This window comes from Pteropus vampyrus, unplaced genomic scaffold, assembly GCF_000151845.1.
Source record: "Pteropus vampyrus isolate Shadow unplaced genomic scaffold, Pvam_2.0 Scaffold23, whole genome shotgun sequence".
NCBI lineage: Eukaryota > Metazoa > Chordata > Mammalia > Chiroptera > Pteropodidae > Pteropus > Pteropus vampyrus.
This window is the reverse complement of record NW_011888804.1, coordinates 9,556,812-9,562,874: the sequence shown is the minus strand read 5'-3', so window position 1 is coordinate 9,562,874 and position 6,063 is coordinate 9,556,812.

Below are 6,063 nucleotides of genomic sequence, written 5' to 3'. Positions count from 1 at the left end.
TGCTTCCTCAGAAGCACCTCCTTCCAAGCCCACTATCTCGTTCATTCAAACTCAGACCCTCCCTTCCACTTCCTGGGGTGTCATTCCCCTGGTTTCGAAACCTGACCCCATTGCCCATTTATTACCTGTTTGCCCTTCAACCACCTTTTCCCTTTCTCTGTGTTTCGGTTTTCTTTTCTGTAAAATAGTAATAGTCTAGCCTTATAAAAATCTGTTATCAGATTTTTTCATACAGCAAATATTGTATGAGTTATGAAATAGAAAGCACTTTGAACAGTGCCTGGCATGTAATAAGCACTCAATAAATAGTAGTTATCTTGCTAGTATCATGTAAACATTTACTGAGTGTCTATTGTACCAGGCATTGGGGATTTAATGGGGAGGAAAACAGACAACATTACAGTGGATGAGATAAATAAGGATGTGCAGCACTTGGCACATAGAAGTCCCCCCCAAATATGGGGATCCTCTTCCCTTCCTTCTCAAGAGCATGTCCTGGCTCAGAGAGCCCCTCTGGTCCTCAGTGAAACTGAAACCTTTAGATCTGGCATAGGATGGAGGCTGAGTGAACACTTTGGCTGGCAGAAGAGCTCCAGAAGTGTCTAGTCACCTTGGGGTGTGCCATATGTCCCTAAGAAATGTTTCCCTGGGGAGGAGTCCTGAAGAGAAGTCTGTCAGACATGGCTCGAGCTTTCCGCAAGCCACTCACCAGCATCTAAAAATGGGGTGTTAGGAGCTTGCCTTTCTTGGATCTTCTAGCTCAGGCCTGGGTTGCCCTTAGGGACACTCTGACTTAGGCCTGACTCTCAGAAACAGAGATGGTTAGTTTTAACAATTCGAGTCTGGTTTTATCCCATTCTGGTATTCAAAGTTGCCACTCAGGGCTTCACTGAAGGTGTGGCCTGTAAGGTGCAACTCACAGGCAAGAAGGGACATGGCCTGACGCTGAGGCCATCTTAGTCACTTCTAAGATGTTTTTCCAGGCTCTGGAATGCTTCCTGCTCTAAGGCAGAGGGACTCAGGTGGATGGCTCAGTTGCAAGGATAGAGGTTGTGTTAACTTTCAGGAGGGGAGGGGTTGAAATATCTTGGAAGACACAGGTATAGTCAAGAAGCTAGATTTAGATAGAAGATATAACAGAGTTCTTGACAGCAGAAATGCTGAGGGAGGGTGTGTTTGTAATAATAGCTACTATCTACTGAGAAATTACCAGGCATCAGGCACTGTGCTAAACGCTTCACATGTGTCATTTCTTGTAATCTTGACGACAACCCTGTGAGTTTGGTGCTATTGTTATCTCAGTTTAAGAGAGGAGAAAGCAGGAGGCTCAGAAAGTTGGGGTCATCTGCCCAAGGCCATACCTCTAACGAGTAGCAGAGCTGAGAAGTGAACCTAAATGGAGTGACTCCAGAGCCCCCAGTCTTAACCTTGGCACCGACGTCACTACCTACGTGAAGCATGATGGAAAAGATTCCGGAGCTACAATAGGCGGAAGAATACTGTGGTTTTCAACCTTGAATGAGCATTAGAATCATTTGGAAACAGTATGAAATGTGGATTCCTAGTCTCTAACACTAGAAATACTAATATAGTAGATGGGGCCTAGCATCTCTATTTTTCATAATTTCTCAAATGACTCTGATGTTATAGGTTGAAAATTACTACCTTAGCCTGACTCGGGGTTTTGAGGAATCTCACCTCTTCCCATCTACTTTCCAGTGGGCTCTAGGCTGGAATCCAAACCACCTTAAAGATGTTTAGGAATGGTTGTGAAGAAGAGCAAAGATAGGGTTATGTCATCTGGCTGGTTTCATATCCTGGCTCGACCATGAACTAACTGTGGCACCTTGGGCAAACGGCTTCAAGCTTCAAAGCCTCAGTTTCCTCAACTTAAAAATGGGGGCTAATTATGGTGACCTTAAGGGAGCGCTCTGAGGAATAAAAGGGTTAAAGGGTATAAGGTGAAGTAGTAACAGAGTAGTTTGTCAGAATAACCCTCTCTCAGATTAAAATGATAAAATCTTAACAAAACATATACCAAAAAATACTCATGATTACTTGAAGACACTGGGAGAACATTCAACAGCAGACAGGACTGTGAGAGAAGTCAGTACTTGAAAGACGAGCCACCTTGGAGGAGATTTATGTTTTTTGTGGCCTTTTGCTTGTGGCACTCTCTAATCTGTGTGGGAGGTGGGGATGTGAAGAAAGTTCTAGTCTTACTAGTTTGAAGTGTCAAGAGTTCAGAATTATAAGCAAATATCTGTAATTTATCAGTAAATTTTTTTTAATTTTAATTTTTCAGTTAGAGTTGACGTTCGATGTTATTTTATATTAGTTTCAGATGTACAGCAAAGTGGTTGGACATAAATTTCTGTAATTTTAAGGAGGAGATCCCAGAAAGAAATTAAGTGTAGAGAAAGATGTTTCAAAATCTGTATAAAAATTTCTGTCCAAATCCTTGGTTATCTTCTGAATTGCCTGTCTGCACAGGAGGCTCCAGGGATCCCAGTGAAATCAGCAGATGGAAGCTGAAAGCCTTAGTGAAAATTTCAGCTGCTGCCCTTTATAAGGGAGACAAAGTTTGACTGCAGCCAAGTTAACTGCCTGCTAGAACAAGATTAACACTCTAGAGAAAAACATAATGGAATCCAAGGTCTCTAGAATGTATCACTGACAATGTCCAGCAAGTGCTAGACGTGTGAAGAAACAGAAAACTGACTTATACTTAAAACTCATTCTCAGAGAGAAAAAAATGATGACCTAGATGATGGAATTAGCATCAAGTGATTTAAAGTAACTCATAAATATTTTCAAGGCCTTAAAAGAAAATATTGCCATAATGAAGGAACATATGAGGAACTTCAGCAGAGAAACTGAGACCACAAAAAAGAACCAAATGAAAATTCAAGAACTAAAAAGTACAATAACTGCAATGAAAAGTTAACTTGATAAGTTTAATAGAATGAAGACGACAAAGGAAAAAGTCAATGAATTTGAAGATAGAGCAATAGAAATTACCCATTTTAAAGACCAGAGGAAAAAAAAAGTAACTGAAAAAATGAGACTGAGCCTCATGGGCCTGTGGGACAACAGTAAAAGATCTACATACTGTATGTAATTAAAAGTTCAGGAAAAGAAAAGAGGAAGAATGAAGCACAAAAGTAATTGAAGAAATATTTGCTGCTGATTTTTCAAATTTAATCAAAGATAAATTTACAGATTCAAAAAGGTCAGTGAAGCCCAGGCAAAATAAATACAAAGAATACCATGTGTAGCATAGCATAGTCAAACTGCTGAAATCCAAAAAAAAAAAAAAAAGAATCTTGAAAACAGCCAGAGAAAAATGACACATTATAAACAGAACTGTGTTACAAATGAGCCTTTACTTCTCCCAGCAAACAATGGCGGCTTGAACCTAATCAACATCTTTAAAACGCTAAAAGGAATAAAACTCTTTCAAGCTAGATTTCTACATCTAGGGAAAATGTGTTGCAAAACAAACACATTTACAGATAAACAAAAACCGAATTTGTCACCAGGAAACCTGCATTATAAGAAATGTCAAAGAAAGTTAATTTGGCTGAAGGGAAATGACACCAAATGACCACTCGGATCTAAAGAATTGAATGAAAAGCACTCGAAATGATAAATAATGTGAATAAATATAAAAAACTTTAACAACATATTTTCTTCTCTTGATTTTTTAAGAGAGATGTGACTGTTTAAAAGCTACAGTTATGACTGTATTGTGGGTCTTACAACATAGATGGATGTAATTCATATAACAATAGCATACTGGGCGAGAGTGGAGATAAGTAAAGCTATATTGTTGTGAAGTTCCTATATTTTATATGAAGTAAAATGTTAATTTTAAGTACATTGTGTTAAGTTAAACATTCATATTGTAATCACTAGAGCAACTGCACAAATACAATTCAAAGAGTGTATATCTTTAAAAGCCAATAGAGGAACTAAGATGTAATATGAAAAAATTACTTAATTAACCCGAAAGAAGGCAGGAAAGGAGAAGCGGAAAAAGAGCAACAAAAAAGATTAAACAAGTAGAAAGTAAATAGCAAAATGGTAGAACAAATCCTAAACACATCAATAATTACATCAAATGCTAAAGGACTAAACATTCTAATCAAAACACAAATTGTCAGATAGGGCAGAGAGGCAAGATCCACGCATATGCTGTCTACAAGGCACATACTTTAGATACAAAGCCACACATAGTGGCTCGAAAGCAAAAGGATGGAAGAAGATAGAAAATAAAAACACAAATCATAGGATAGCTGGAGTGATTACATTAACATCAGATTAAAGTAGACTACAGAACAAAGACTTTAACAGATATCTCACAATGATAGACAAGGCAACTCATCAGGAGGATATAACAATTTTAAGTGTGTATTAACCTAATCACAGAGCTTCACATACATGAAGAAAAAATGTATAGAACTAAAGGGATAAATAGACAAACTCACAATCACAATTAGAGATTTTAATACCTCTCTCTCAATAATTGATATAAAAAATCAATTAGTAGAGAAAAAAATCAGTGAGGACAGAAGATTTGCACATTAGCCCTCATGACTTAATTGATGTTTTAGAACATTACGCCCTAAAATAATATAAGTTGTTTTCAAGTGCCCATGGAATATTCATCAAAATAAACCATATGCCGGGCCATAAACCAGCCTTAACAAATTTCAAAAGATTGAAATCTTACGAAATATATTCTCTAACCACAGCAGAATTAAATTAGAAATCGGTAACACTAAGATATTTGGGAAAGCCCCAAATATTTGGAAATTAAACATCATACTTCTAAAAAACCCATGGTATATTTAAATAAGTTGAAAAGTTATGTCCACACAAAAACCTGCACACAAATATTTAGAGCTGTTTTGTTTCATACTTGCCAAAACCTGAAAGCATCCAAGATGTCTTTCAGTAGGTGAATGGATAAACAAATCCTGGTACATTCGCACAATGGAATATTAATCAGTGATAAAAAGAAATGAGCTATCAAGCCATGAAGAGACATGGAGAAATCTTAAAAGCATATTGCTGAGTGAAAAAAAAGCCAATGTGAAAGGCTATATACTTTATGGTTTCAACTAATGACATTCTGGAAAAGGTAAAACTATGGAGACAGTAAAAAGACCAGTGATTACCAGGGATTTGGGGGGAGGGCTGGAGGTGTAGGTAGAGCACAGGGGATTTTTAGGGCAGTGAAACTATTCTGTATGACACTGTAATGGTAGATAAATATCATTATACATTTGTCAAAACTCACATAACTATATAATACAAAGAGTAAAATCTAATGTAAACTATGGATTTTAGTTAATAATGTGCCATCCTTGGCTCCTCAATTGTAACAAATGTATTGCACTAGTACAAGAAGTAAATAGTAAGGAAAATTGTTGGGGGAGAGGGAATATGTATGAACTCTCTGTACTTTTCCATTAATTTTTCTGTAAACCTAAAATTGCTCTAAAAAATTAAATATTAAAAAAAAAACCAACCCATGATCCAAGACTATAAATGACCTGATGCCTAATAAGCTCACCATATGTCTTACTTCCAATCTTCTGACTTTCCATAATGTCTTTAACAGAGATTCTCTGCCCTTAAGGATTCTCTTGCTCGGTTTAGGAGGAGGTTGTGGGGGACCAGAGGGGATGCTGAATACAAGATCATGGAGAGAATCATGGGACTATCAGGCCAAACCACTTGTTCTGAAACTGGTTTGTCTTCTCACTCATTCAAGCATGCATTCTACAATCTTTGAGGTTCTGCGCTGAGCTAAATTCTGCGCTGGGCACTAAAGATGTAACTGGCAACAAGCCACAGTCCCTTCCCACAAGGCATTCACAACCCAGTGGGAGAGAATGATGAGTAAACAGGCAGGGACAGTTCATTGTGCCAAGTGTTACAACAGGGGTAAATTCAGGGGTCCGTTGGAGTACAGGGGAGGATTATCTAACCAAGCTTAGGTTAGGTCAAGTAAGACTTCCTGGAGAAGGTGACATAGAAGCCATGCCTCAAAAT